Raw genomic sequence first — 16,253 nt, forward strand, 5'->3', positions numbered from 1 at the left:
CCCCTCAAATACTCCTTGAATTTCCTTGTCTCTGTCCATAAATCCAATCACAGCCCCCTTTCCCCGCCCCCTCCCAACTTGGTCCACTTACTTATTCAAATCCCCCTTCCACATATATGTATCTATATGAATCACTTTCAAGGTAAGATCTCTATCTGATCCCTGTAGTCCCTTACTTATAGATGCTTGGTGTTCATTGACTTAACAACTAATATCCATGCATCAGCAAATACATACCACATTTGTCTTTCTGTGTCTGGGATACTCAAATCAGAAATTTTCTCTATTTTTGTCAGTTTGTTTGAGAACTTATTTTAAGAGCTTAGTAATATGTGAAAATGTAAATAAACTATATTTTTTATCCATTCTCTTCTTGAGGGAAATCTAGGTTTACTCAAATCTTTGGCTATGATCAATAAAATACCAATGATCATGGTGTAGTAAGTGTCTCTGTCATACAATGAAGCATCATTTGGATATATGCCCTGAAAGACCCACAACATGAGGACTCCCCCACATTCTGACTCAGGAGTGGCGAAACCCCAAATCACTCACGAGAAAAGGTCTTGCTGCAAATTGCAAGAAGACTTTTTATTTCAAGAGTGCTCTCGGGCCTACAATCATACACTATGTAAGTGTAGAGGACCCATGGCACCTCTAGTAGCTGGGTAAGGTGGTATTTAAAGGAAGAAACCACAACTCAAGGAGGTGGGGAGGGCATTGTTAGAAAATACCAAAAATGCGAGTTAAGAGTCACAAGGAAGTGCAAAGTCACAAGAGTCACAAGGAATACCTGGTAATTGTGTGGGTTATTTCTCAAGACAGTTTCTAAGAGCCCCTAACAATAGCACATTTGCATAGAGGGTTCCAGCAATGGTCAGGGTGGGTAAGGGTGACTTTCTATGAATGAACACTCCTTGAACCCAGGAAGTGGGTGGGTGGAGGAATGACGCTATCTGTTTTATTATTAGCATACCTTGGAGCATTGAATCACAGAGGTCACATTCTCAAGCCTGGGCCTAAAGGCCTAGAATTTTGCTTTAACAGTTATACTTTTTCAGCCCAAGAGTAGAATCGCTGAATCTTTAGGTAGCTCTATTTCTATCTTCTGAGGAATCACCACACTGACTTCTGTAATGTTTGTACAATTCTGTGCTCCTACCAGCAATGAATGAGTTTTCCTCTTGCTCTTCACCTGGAACAGCATGAGCTGTCACTTGTTTTGTTGATCTTAACCATATATAAACATTAAACAGGAAGTCTACGGACCACTTAGCCCTAAATGAGATGTGTAGATCAATCTCCTTCCCTCACAGCTTAAGGAACTCTGTCAAGGAGGAAGCAGAAAGTGGATGAAGACAAGAAAACAAGGCCCTCTAAATCAAAACTAATGTGAACTCACAGAGACTGAAGCAACCTGCTCATGACCTCAATGGATTTACATCAAGTCCTCTGTGTATATAATACAGCTTCCATTTTGGTTTCTTATGGGGTTCCTGAGGGTGTGAATGAGCGGGTCTCTAATTCTTATCTCTGTTCTTGACTGTTGCCATAAATCTCCTCCCAAATATGCCCTGGCAATGAAAACACAACACAGTTAATGTGATTACATGTTGTTTGCCTAGATTGGGCAGATCTATCACTACACTACCATCTTCCACATCTATGAGACCCCTTAGAACTTGCGGTTTCTCCAGGCCATGTGCTTCTGCTCAGTTTTTCTTCTTCCTCCTTTTCTGCATCCTCTCCCTCTTCCATTTTCTCCTTCTCTTTCCCACCTTCTGCTCCATCTTCCCCTTTATCTGTCCAATCATCAGCTCTCCTTTATTTTACAAATTAAGGTGGGAAGCAGATTTTCAGGAAGTCACCTGAGTGCTGACTCATTCCTTGTTCACAACCACTCACAGGAGAATCGAATTAACATCAAATATAATTAGCCCCAGGGCTATCCACAACACTTGACCTCTTTTTCTTGTGTTGATATGTCTTGCCCAACTTTGAGTGATATTTTTTGCTTTATCATATTGTATTTTAATTTGATATTTTTTAAATTTTTGAATGAGTGAATTAATGAAACATGGCCCCTTGGATTAAGGTTAATAACTGAGCTGTCACTTATACTTTCATTTTTCTATTTAAATTTTTAATTTTAAGTGTTGGCCCCCTTCCTGATTTCCCATCCACAGATTCCCTATGCTTCTATGAGGGTGTTCCCCCAGCCACCAACCCACTCCGTCCTCCCATACCTAGTATTTCTCTATGCTGGGTGATCAAGCCTTCACACAACCAAGGGCCTCCCCTCCCATTGATTCCAATGGAAATAATAGCAATCCTCTGCTAGGTATGCAGCTAGAGCCATGGGTCCCTCCATGTGTACTCTTTGGTTGGTGTTTTAGTCCCTGGGAGCTCTGGGGGATCTGGTAGGCTGATATATGGTAGGGTGTTGATCAAGCTCTGGCAGAGCCTCTCAGAGGACAGCTATATAAGTCTCCTGTCAGCAAGTGCTTCTTGGTATCTGCAATAGCATATGGGTTTGGTGTCTGCAGATGGGATGGATACCTAGGTGGAATAGTTTCTGGATGGCTATCCCTTCTGTCTCTTTTCTACTCTTTGTCCCTACATTACTTTTAGACAGGAGCAGTTCTGGGTTAATATTTTGAGATGAGTGGGTAGCCCCACCCTTCAATAGGGGTTCATGCCTAACCACTGGATATGGTCTCTACAGGTTTTAGCTTTCCTTTGTTGAGTATTTCCACAAATGTTATCCCAGTTGGGGCCTGAGAACCTCTTGCTTCCCTGGCATCTGAGACTTTCTAGTGGCTACTGGTGGTTCCCATCCCTCACTGTTACACACCTCTGTTAAAATTCCTAATCCCTCTATAGTTCTCCCATGTCTCTTGCCCCTGCCCCGCTCCCTTTTCCATTTCTCTGTTCTCTTCCTTTTAGGTCCCTCCCTACCTCTACCTCCCATGATTATTTTGTTCCCCCTTCTAAGTAGGACTGAAGCATACACACTTGTGTCTTCCTTATTCTTGGACTTCATATGGTCTATGAGTTGTATCACAGTGTATAGTAGGGTTGGTAATGACCTTTCCCCAATCTGTAGGTTGCCATTTTGTCCTGTTGGCAGTGTCCTTTGCCTTACAGAAGCTTTTCAATTTTATGATATCCCATTTGTCTATAGTTGATTTTAGAGCCTGAGCTGGTATTCTATTCAGGAAATTTCCCCCTGTGCCCATGTGTTCGGGGCTCTTTCCCACTTTCTCTTCTATTAAATTCAGTGTATCTGATTTTACGGGGAGGTCCTAGATAAACTTGGACTTAAGCTTTGTACAAAGAGATAAGAATGGATCAATTTGCATTCTTCTACATACAGACTGCCACTTGAACCAGCACGATTTGTTGAATATGCTGTCTTTTATCCACTGGATGGTTTTGACTTCTTTATACTTTCTGGCAGATTAAAAAAAATCAGTTTTCTCCCATGCAGTAAATACACTGGTATTAAAACCATTCCAGCTCAGGATTCATGCTAAGGAATAGTTGACCAGCATGTAATGGATTCCACGGAAATGCATAGTTCTCTCAACAGAGGGTCCAAATTCAGTTCCTAGTTTTAAATGGAAGTTACAGAAAGTAGCTCAAAAGTTCCTGGAACTCTGGATCCAGGGAACCTGACATCCACTTTTGTTGTTTGTTTGTTTCGAGACAGGGTTTTACTGTATAGCCCTGGCTGTCCTGGCACTCACTTTGTATACCAGGCTGGCCTCAAACTCAGAAATCCACCTGCCTCTGGGATGACGTTCACTTCGGATATCTGAAATGTCCTTCATTCCCACACAGACTCATACAATATATGTAATAAAAATAAAATAGATATTTTCTAAAAAGAAAATAAAAAATCCACAGAAATCTGGGATGTTTCAAAGAGTGTGATCTGAAGGAGTTTATGTGGTGCTAAGCAGGCAAATTTAATTGTTAGGTGAAAGTGCATTGTCTCCTGCAGTCTCACATGTTTGAGCAGTTGTCTGCCAGTTGGTAGTGCAGTTTGAGAGAGCTGTAGAAGCTTCATAATGTATAGTTTAACTGGAAGAAGTAGATATTAGGGGTGGTTTTCATAGGCAAACCCACATCTGGTTTACTCTCTGCTTCCTTGGTGTGGATACAATCTTACCAATGAGTTTCAATCTCAGCCATATCTTCCTCAACATAACAGACTTTATTCCCTCTGGAACTGTAATTCGAAATCAACCCTTTGTCCTTCAGTTTCTTTCTTTCTTTCTTTTCTTTTTTTTAATCAGAGCAATAGAAAACAAAACTAAGAAAGGTATCAAAGCATCTGTTGGCAGTTGGGATGGAATGATAAGTTTATGTATAACACTAATCTCTACCTTCTAGAGTCACTGGTCATCCAGTGTTTCATGTAACATCCTGTGTGTCATGGCTACATCTAAGTTTGCAGCAATTGTGCATGTGAATGCGCTATTCTTTTTTTTTAATTTTTTATTAGATATTTTCTTCATTTACATTTCAAATGCTATCCCAAAAGTTCCCTATGGCCTCCCCCTACCCTGTTCCCCTACCCACCCACTCCCACTTCTTGGCCCTGGCATTCCCCTGTACTGGGGCATATAAAGTTTGCAAGACCAAGGGACCTCTCTTCCCACTGATGGCCGACTAGGCCATCTTCTGCTACATATGCAGCTAGAGACACGAGATCGGAGGTACTGGTTAGTTCATATTGTTGTTCCACCTATAGGGTTGCAGACCCCTTCAGCTCCTTGGGTACTTTCTCTAGCTCCTCCATTGGGGACCCTGTTATCCATCCTATAGATGACTGTGAACATCTACTTATGTATTTGCCAGGCACTGGCATAGCCTCATACAAGACAGCAATAACAAGGTCCCTTCAGCAAAATCTTGCTGGCATATGCAATAGTGTCTGCGTTTGGTGACTGATTATGGATGGGATGGACACTCAGGTGGGACAGTCTTTGGATGGTCCATCCTTTCATCTTAGCTCCAAACTTTGTCTCTGTAACTCCTTCCATGGGTATTTTGTTCCCAATTCTAGGGAGGAATGGCAGGATTATTATAGTCAAAAATGGCTATATCTAAATTCACTACCATTATCTAAGTATAGTTAATGCAAAATTTATTTTGATCGTCTTTAAAATGTATTTTTCATTCTAAAAAACATTTTAAGTCATTAATGATTTATCATTGACTATATTCTTTCTATGGCTGGTTGTTCATAGATAGTATTTGAGAACATATTAATATGGGCACTTTGTATTACTCGAGTGTTTTTGCTAATGAAATATTCCGTTCCAACAACTTTTCATGATTTTTAACCCCTATAAAGGTAAGAATAATGTGTGCCAGGACTGAACTCAAACTAATAATTAGATACAGAAAATCTGTCTTCTAGTTTATCAGGGTTTACAATTATCTACCAGTGTGAATTATTTTAGAAGTAGTACAGGACATATTATCTGTGAAGAGTATTAAAATAATGTATCTTTTCAAGAGGAGAACATGGTAGTGGAACTATGAGAGCTATGGGCTGTGTGTTTGACATTGTTCAGTAACCTCAAAGAGTCTGAGCAGGTGCCATAAATTAACTTACAGTTTTCAGACATCTAAAGAGTCTTACTATATCATAATATACATATGAGAATCAAGGGATGTCATTTGTGGTAGATAACAACTTAGGTTAACTGCCTGTGTTTCTTTGCATAATAGCTAAATATACAATTTAATTCTCTCTCTCTTTCTTTCTTTCTTTCTTTCTTTCTTTCTTTCTTTCTTTCTTTCTTTTTTTCTTTCTTTTTCTCTTTCTTTCTTTTCCCCTATTTTAGCATGATCTATTCCAGAAAATCATCATTGTACAACTTCACTCAAATGCTTTTCAGATCTAATTTTATCCTCTGGAAAAAGACAAATAGATTTTAAAAGGGGGGGGTCTTCCCTCCTCTAAGTAGGATTAAAGCATCCACACTTTGGTCTTCTTCTTGATCTTCATATGGTCTGAGAGGACCATATCTGGCATCAATGGGAGGAGAGGCCCTTGGTCCTGAGAAGGCTTGATGACCCAGTGTAAGGGACTGCAGGGACCAGGAAGAGGGAGTGTGTGGGTTGGTGAGTAGGGGGAGGGGGGAAGAGATAGGGGGTTTTCGAGGGGGAAACTAGAAAAGAGGATAACATTTGAAATTTAAATAAAGAAAATATCTAATAAAAAATAAAAATAATTACATGAATCATCTCTTGAATTTCTTTTCCCTTCGTTTTCCAGAGCAGCAGAGGAGAGTTAATGAAAATTATATTTTACATTAATTACTACTATACCTGACATTTAGTACATTTCAAAATTCTGGACCCATGTGAGCATTTTTACTTTGAGTCATTCATGCTTCTAGACAGGTGATAGCAAATATTTCATTTAGCAAGTAACACCAGTTATTCACTCACAGAATAGCCAATTCCAAATTCACTCTACAGGACCTTATACTTTTTTCTGTAAGTTTTGTAGGAGAAGAATCATCTCTACTAATTAAAATTTTTGTAAGGACAGTTGCAAGTGTTTGGATGTCAAGAAAACTTGGTAAATATCCCTGAAGAATTGAATGCATTCCAACTACTGTCAATAAACTTTAGCTGTTCTTATAGTCATTCCTAAGGGGAACTCATTTCATGGCTGGTTTTAGCTGGATAATAATGCATTTTGTAGTGTAACTACAGGAACAGCTCTGTCAGAACATACTCCAAAATCTTGTAAGAAAAAAATCTTATAAACTAACTGATAAAGAATTGTAGTACCTTTCATACCAGGGTTGCTGCTGCCTCTTTGATGCTAGAAAAAGAATTGTCATGTTTTATCAGATAAAACAAATCCTCTTCTGTCCATGTACTGCCTCAGGCACATTAATTTTAGCTGTGGACTTTGATGGGTCCATTCTAAGATCTCTCTATTTAACAAATAATCTAGGATATCTTTAAGGGAACTCTTGAAAATTTATAAATACAATAGATTTAATTTCCATGCTTAAAATTGGTAAATAATAAAGACTCCAAAAGAAAATGAAAGTATGCAACTAAAACCAGAAAACATCTATTCATTCATAAGGCATGAATCACACAAACATTTTATAAAAGTGAGCATGCATCAGTTTGTCAGACTCCAGGCAACTTTTGCATCTCATTTTTGCTGTAATCTTCTTCATGATTTCCGTATCCATCAATATATTAAAAGAGAGAAACAGTGCTGATTCTATTTATCTCTTGCTAGTCCCTGGTCAAAACATTGTTAATAGATATGAAGAATCTTGGGAAAATCACATTGAATCTCACTCTTTTGATCATTGTGCCCAAGCATTGAATATTTTCAATTGAATGTCCATTACAAATAAAATTAAATACAGAATAAAATGGCAAAGATAAACTGCAAGGGATTCCATTAAATTCAAAGAGAAAAAAGCCAAGTTTCTGAATTCAAATGAAAAAATAAAAGTAGGAGTTAGTCATGTACTGACCTCAAGTTCATGTTCTCTATAAGGAGGAGAAATACATATGAGGCCCTCAAAAGCCACCAGAATAAAGCTCTGGCTGGAGTTGATTGAATCTCTATGTTCCATGTCCTTCCTTCTTGTCTTCACTCCACACAAAAATCATTGTCCTAACTGTCCCCAAATAAACAATATAATCATCTTATCCCCAGTGGAGCTCATATCAGTTAATTTTCTCTCCCCTGGATGCTATTCTGTGACCCAGAGCTTATACAATGTGAAAATATATAATTACTTAAATTTTGTTGTTTTCTGACTTACGTTTATGTGTATGTATTTGTGTACATTCATGTGTAGCACAGGATCACATGTGGAGATCAAAGGACAGCTTGAAGGAGGTGGTTCCTATCTCATGTCATGCGGGTAGCAGAGATAGATATCAGGTCTCCAGCGTTAGCAGTAAGTTTCTTTATCCACTTATCCACATCTGTAATCCCCACACAGTTTGGTTTAGTTTGGCTTTAATTATTTTATCCAGTCCTTGCTATTACCATGCTCTATTGTTTCTTCTCTATTCTTCATATTGAAGGCTTTAATTTATTTATTTTTTAATCATTTTCAACAACCCTTGTTTGTTTGTTTTTTTTTGTTTCATTTTGCTTTATTATCACTAGAAATACAATAAAGGACAGAAAATATCTCTTTTAAAATAGTCTATCATGAGTTATGAAGAAAACTATAGCTCTATTTCATATTAACTTGTTCTTTGATAATCATGCAGGCTCATTCTCTTTCTTCAAATTCCAGTGATCTCTGAAATGCTTGAAAGCGGTCCCATTCACTTTTCATACATCTTCTACTTTTCCTCTTTCTATGTCACATACACACACACAAGAGAGAAGATACTTGCATACAGTTATTTTCTAATTTCAAGAAAATTTTAAGATGCTTTGGCTTTTTTTACTCCTACATCCCCAGTATCCATAGTGAGCAAGTATATAGAGTATAATTCAACTTTGAGTGTTATTATTATTCAACTTTGAGTGTTATTATTTACCAATTTCAATATGCTAAAATGTAATTATGCTGAATGTATTATCAAAGTGTGATGTTGTTGCTAGAGCCTGTAATGATGTCTTTCTTTCAGAGAATGGCCATAAACAAATTGCTGCTGCAGCATAAACACATTAATTTGATGTAGGAGGAAATTTCTTTTTGAGAGACTGAGCTGCTAGTGCAGGTATGAACACCTGCTTAATCATAAAAGCACATGTTGCAATATGGTGGAGTTCTCTATTAAATATTTCATAAATTTAATGAATGAGTGATTGGACAACTCAATAAAACACAGACTGACTATATAATATGTAATATAAAAAACTTTTTAACACACTTCTTAGTAAATACTCCACTAAGCCCAGATACATTTATGTGGAATAATGACAGGGAATATCTGACTTCCATATCATTCCAAAAATTTGTGTTCTACCAAATCCTTGGCATGGGTATTTTTAAAAGCAATAATGATCCGGGTAAAAATTTTCTTATTTTGCAATCTTCCTAAAAACTGAAAGTAAACATTTTATAAAAATGGAAACCTTGGATATTTCAACAAGTGGCGTATTTTTTCACGTAAGTTAGTGCTCAAATTTGTGTTCAGTCTCATGTTAGCTTGTCATTCCCAAGATGTCTGCCAGGACAGTGTTTCCTTTGTACTCTGTGGTGGACTGTAATACTTCACCCACAGACCTCATAAAACTTATTTCACATTTGCATATAAATCTCTCAGACATTCGAGTAGCTACTTTTCTTTAAGCCACCCATAAACCACCAATGGTTATAGTTGGTGATGAGAACTCATTAGCAAATGACATTTACATGAGGAAATCAAGTTCCTGCCAAAATACCAAGGCATAACAAAGCAGAGGGGTTAAACTAGGACTGATCTAAGAGTTGGTATGCAGAGCCTAGAGGGACAGCTCAGGATGACACCAATTATAGGAAAGGAAGTTGAGTGCTTGTTGGTACTTGAAATGTCTTTATGAAGAGCACTATAAAATCAGGCTATGTTTGGAGAATTAGAAAAAAATTGACTATGAGGAGAAGAACGTTTTAATACACGCTTGCTTTTAAAAAATAAAGGAGTGTTAATGGTGCATTGCATCAGTAGCGATTTGACAGCTATGATGGTAACTGCTGTATTTACTCTAGGAAACACACGAAACCTTAACAAGGTCTAATATGCAATGTTTTGACAGACTACAATATGTCTCAATGCTATTTCACTGGAAAATCATTTGTCAGTCCCACGTGGATGCTTCAGCTTCCCCTGACAACTATGATACCCTTCATTTATTACATAGCTCAAGGATAAAAAGTGTTCATCTGTTTCAGGGCATTTACTTATCCTTTGAACAAAGTGGAGTAAGACAAACCATGCTGTCATATAAATATATGTTAGCATATAATACGGTTGTGGTGTTATTCACATAGTAACTCTTAATTTGATTCTATCAATAACAATGAAGAAAATTAAACTTAATTGTACAAAGTATTAAACATTGGAAATTGTTATGTTTTGTAAAAAGAAGCTCCAGGCTATGGCAAGGTTAGGAACAGTTTAAGTGAAATACTTAGCCCTTGGGTTACTCACTTTACTGCTCACACTAAGTGGCAAAAAAAACAAGCTATGGAAGAGAGGCTCTGTCTTGACACATGGTCTGAAGAAAGGCAGCTCACCAGTATAGAGAAGTCATGGCGCTGGAAGGAGCTTACAAATAGAAACAAGAGCACAAAGATGCTTGTTCATGTCTCAGAGGAAGATGAAGCAGAAGATGGAAAACTCTGGACTTTAGCTGGGTTTTTCCTCCTTCTGTTTTCTTTTGATTTTCTTTTTCTTCAGTGCAGGGCCTCATCCCAGACTAGCATTCAAGGAGAATCTTCCCTCATAGTTAATCTTCTCTTGAATAATGTTCACAAAACATTCAGAGGTATGACTAATTAATGTCCTAGACAACATCATCATCATCACCATCACCATCACCATCATCATCATTATTATTATTATTATTATTATTATTATTATTATTATTTTCTCGAGACACGGTTTCTCTGTATAGCTCAGGCTGTCCTGGAACTCACTTTGTAGACCAGGCTGGCCTCAAACTTAGAAATCTGCCTGTCTCTGCCTCCCTAGTGCTGGGATTAAAGGCATGTGCCACCACACCTGGCTTCATCCTAGACATTATTAAATCCAATAAAGATTACACTAAAAATTAACTACCATAGCCAGTTTCAGGATCCATTCCTCGACTGTTCACTGGATCTCCTTTGCTTTATATATGCCCCCTACTAAAGTGATGCCAGTTTATATGGTTATAAATATACAGCTAGCAGTTCTATTCCCCCTCCCAACACAAACACACACACACACACACACACACACACACACACACACAACTGCAAACTGAGTGAACAGAGTAATGAGATAGTTTTAGGAAACTTAAGAATGTAACCATATACAACAATGAGCTTTTTTGAAGCAGTCATTTAGACATTACATCTTAATATGAATTCAGCTATAGAATTAGTGTTTGATCAAAGTGTCTGTGTCATAGGTAAGTGAGAAGTTTTTCATTGGGAACAACCCAATGAAAATGAATGGTTCATGTCATCTGGGAATAACTAGAGTGAAATATGTACCCATGAGGCATTGTGCCTAGTCTTCTGATTTGCTTGTTTGCTTTCTATTACTATTAGTAGCTAGCGAAAAGCAACTTGGGGAGGAAAGGGTCTACTTTGCTTATACATCCTGATCACAACCCATCAGCAGAAGAGGCAAGGCAGGGACATAGTAGCAGCAAAAGAAGGAGAGAATGGAGAAATGTTGCTTTGGGGCATGTATTTTATGTGTGGTTCATCTCAGAATACAAAACTCTCTTATTCAACTCAGAACTATCTTCAGAGTTGTAGCAATACACTAGGTTGCCTGGGTTTCCCAAACTCATCTATTAATCGGAAAATTACCCCACAATATGACTACAGGTCCATGTGGTAGAAGGGTTTTCTCCTCAAATAATGCTAGCTAATGTCAAGCTGGCCAAACCCAAGTTAGGACAGATGAAGAAGTTTCCACATTCCAAGATGTGTTCTTTTATCAAGTCCTTAAATTTTAATTATGATATGATAATTTGTACAAAAATTAATAAAGATATGTCACAGAAATAACAATGATCATAATTTGCTATGAAATACAGTTATCACAATCCCTTAACATAGTCTTACTTTGTCTCAGCTGAATCATTTTCTTCATGACCTGACTAAGAGTCTTGTAGTTGGTGAAAAGTGAGTGGCTCGGATTTATTCCCAAGACAGTCAGCAATGAAGCAGCATCATAAGAAGAACAAGACTTTCCTGTGTCTGATGATAGCATTTTTACCAGGACTTCTATAATAGATCACTGTAAAAAGCTTTCCTACACTAAACCACCAATAAACACTGCTAATAATACTTGTAACTACTTTTAAGCAGAATATGTCCCTGACTGCCTTGTTAGCATGCTTTAGCTCATGACTTCCAATCACATCTAAACCCTCAGAGAGTCCTCTCTACTCTCTTCTGCTCCATGTGTGTCCTCATCCCATGTGATATGTGAGCCAAGTATAACATATTCTGGTTTGTCTTTGTTCATGCCATTGAGTTTCAACTAACTCCTTTCTCTCTTCCAGGATTCCATATCTCTGATCTTCTTAAGAGCCAAGATAGTCTCACAAGAGAGAGCTATATCTGGGTCCTTTCAGCAAAATCTTGCTAGTGTATGCAATGGTGTCAGCATTTGGAAGCTGATTATGGGATGGATCCCTGCATATGGCAATCACTAGATGATCCATCCTTTCGTCACAGCTCCAAATTTTGTCTCTGTAATTCCTTCCATGGGTGTTTTGTTCCCATTTCTAAGAAAGGGTAAAGTGTCCACACTTTGGTCTTCGTTCTTCTTGAATTTCATGCGTTTGGGAAGTTGTATCTTATATCTTGGGTGAGACTATGCCGGGGCCTAGCAAACACAGAAGTGGATGATCACAGTAAGCTATTGGATGGGTCACACGGCGCCCAATGGAGGAGCTAGAGAAAGTACCTAAGGAGCTAAAGGGAACTGCAACCCTATAGGTGGAACAACAATATGAACTAACCAGTACCCGGGAACTCTTGTCTTTAGCTGCATATGTATCAAAAGATGGCCTAGTCGGCCATCACTGCAAAGAGAGGCCCATTGGACTTGCAAACTTTATATGCCCCAGTACAGGGGAAAGCCAGGGCCAAAAAGGGGGAGTGGGTGGGTAGGGGATTGGGGGGGTGGGTATGGGGGACCTTTGGGATAGCATTGAAAATGTAAATGAGTTAAGTTCCTAATTAAAAAAAAATAAATAAAGTGCTATATAAGAAGAAAGGACTTCTCTTAGCCCTAGGACTTATCTTCTGAGTCATTTTTACATAGGTTTACTCATTTCTACATCACTGTATGTCATAGCTGATAAGTATATCTCTCGGCCCCAATGGGAATATCTAGAACTTAATACTACATGCTTATGACACATTACGCCATATTAATGTCACACTTTAAAAGCCTGCAAATGACTCTAGCCCCGGGCTTCCTGGCCAGCGGAGTTTCCTGACACCCGCAAGGGCCCACACAGGATTCTCCACGGGATCCTAAGACCTCTGGTGAGTGGAACACAGCGCCAGCCCCAATCCAATCGCGGGGAACCGGAGACAGCAGTACATAGGGAAGCAGACTACCCGGGCCTGACCCGGGGCAAAAGCCCCTTCCACTCCACTTGAGTCCCAGGCTTCCTTGCCAGCGGGGTTGCCTGACACCCGCAAGGGCCCACACGGGATTCCCCATGGGATCCTAAGACCTCTAGTGAGTGGAACACAACTTCTGCCAGGAGTCCGGTTCGAACACCAGATATCTGGGTACCTTACCTGCAAGAAGAGAGCTTTCCTGCAGAGAATACTCTACCCACTGAAACCAAGGAGAGTGCTACCCTCCCAGGTCTGCTTATAGAGGCTAACAGAGTCACCTGAAGTACAAGCTCTTAACAGAGACAACTATAACAGCTAGCTTCAGAGATTACCAGATGGCGAAAGGCAAACGTAAGAATCCTACTAACAGAAATCAAGACCACTCACCATCATCAGAACGCAGCACTCCCACCCCACCTAGTCCTGGGCACCCCAACACAACCGAAAATCTAGACCCAGATTTAAAAACATTTTTCATGATGATGATAGAGGACATCAAGAAGGACTTTCATAAGTCACTTAAAGAATTACAGGAGAGCACTGCTAAAGAGTTACAGGCCCTTAAAGAAAAGCAGGAAAACACAGCCAAACAGGTAGAAGTCCTTAAAGAAAAACAGGAAAACACAGCCAAACAGGTAATGGAAATGAACAAAACCATACTAGAACTAAAAAGGGAAGTAGACATAGTAAAGAAAACCCAAAGCGAGGCAACGCTGGAGATAGAAACCCTAGGAAAGAGATCTGGAACCATAGATGTGAGCATCAGCAACAGAATACAAGAAATGGAAGAGAGAATCTCAGGTGCAGAAGATTCCATAGAGAACATCGACACAACAGTCAAAGAAAATACAAAATGCAAAAGGATCCTAACTCAAAACATCCAGGAAATCCAGGACACAATGAGAAGACCAAACCTACAGATAATAGGAATTGATGAGAATGAAGATTTTCAACTTAAAGGGCCAGCTAATATCTTCAACAAAATAATTGAAGAAAACTTCCCAAACATAAAGAAAGAGATGCCCATGATCATATAAGAAGCCTACAGAACTCCAAATAGACTGGACCAGAAAAGAAATTCCTCCCGACACATAATAATCAGAACAACAAATGCACTAAATAAAGATAGAATATTAAAAGCAGTAAGGGAGAAAGGTCAAGTAACATATAGAGGAAGGCCTATCAGAATTACACCAGACTTTTCACCAGAGACTATGAAAGCAGGAAGAGCCTGGACAGATGTTATACAGACACTAAGAGAACACAAATGCCAGCCCAGGCTACTATACCCGGCCAAACTCTCAATTACCATAGATGGAGAAACCAAATTATTCCACGACAAAACCAAATTCACCCATTATCTCTCCATGAATCCAGCCCTTCAAAGGATAATAACAGAAAAGAAGCAATACAAGGACGGAAATCACGCCCTAGAACAAACAAGAAAGTAATCCCTCAACAAACCAAAAAGAAGATGGAAAGATCTCCCATGCTCATGGATTGGCAGGATCAACATTGTAAAAATGGCTATCTTGCCAAAAGCAATCTACAAATTCAATGCAATCCCCATCAAAATTCCAACTCAATTCTTCAACGAATTAGAAGGAGCAATTTGCAAATTCATCTGGAATAACAAAAAACCTAGGATAGCAAAAACTCTTCTCAAGGATAAAAGAACCTCTGGTGGAATCACCATGCCTGACCTAAAGCTTTACTATAGAGCAATTGTGATAAAAACTGCATGGTACTGGTATAGAAACAGACAAGTAGACCAATGGAATAGAATTGAAGACCCAGAAATGAACCCACACACTTATGGTCACTTGATCTTCGACAAGGGAGCTAAAACCATCCAGTGGAAGAAAGACAGCATTTTCAACAATTGGTGCTGGCACAACTGGTTGTTATCATGTAGAAGAATGCGAATCGATCCATACTTATCTTCTTGTACTAAGGTCAAATCTAAGTGGATCAAAGAACTTCACATAAAACCAGAGACACTGAAACTTATAGAGGAGAAAGTGGGGAAAAGCCTTGAAGATATGGGCACAGGGGAAAAATTCCTGAACAGAACAGCAATGGCATGTGCTGTAAGATCGAGAATTGACAAATGGGACCTAATGAAACTCCAAAGTTTCTGCAAGGCAAAAGACACTGTCAATAAGACAAAAAGACCACCAACAGATTGGGAAAGGATTTTTACCTATCCTAAATCAGATAGGGGGCTAATATCCAACATATATAAAGAACTCAAGAAGGTGGACTTCAGAAAATCGAACAACCCCATTAAAAAATGGGGCTCAGAACTGAACAAAGAATTCTCACCTGAGGAATACCGAATGGCAGAGAAGCACCTGAAAAAATGTTCAACATCCTTAATCATCAGGGAAATGCAAATCAAAACAACCCTGAGATTCCACCTCACACCAGTCAGAATGGCTAAGATCAAAAATTCAGGTGACAGCAGATGCTGGCGTGGATGTGGAGAAAGAGGAACGCTCCTCCATTGTTGGTGGGATTGCAGGCTTGTACAACCACTCTGGAAATCAGTCTGGCGGTTCCTCAGAAAATTGGACATAGTACTACCGGAGGATCCAGCAATACCTCTCCTGGGCATATATCCAGAAGGTGCCCCAACTAGTAAGAAGGACACATGCTCCACTATGTTCATAGCAGCCTTATTTATAATAGCCAGAAGCTGGAAAGAACCCAGATGCCCCTCAACAGAGGAATGGATACAGAAAATGTGGTACATCTACACAATGGAGTACTACTCAGCTATTAAAAAGAATGAATTTATGAAACTCCTAGCCAAATGGATGGACCTGGAGAGCATCATCCTGAGTGAGGTAACACATTCACAAAGGAACTCACACAATATGTACTCACTGATAAGTGGATATTAGCCCCAAACCTAGGATTCCCAAGATATAAGGTACAATTTTC

The sequence above is a fragment of the Mus musculus genome, chromosome 8 (assembly GCF_000001635.26).
Source record: "Mus musculus strain C57BL/6J chromosome 8, GRCm38.p6 C57BL/6J".
NCBI lineage: Eukaryota > Metazoa > Chordata > Mammalia > Rodentia > Muridae > Mus > Mus musculus.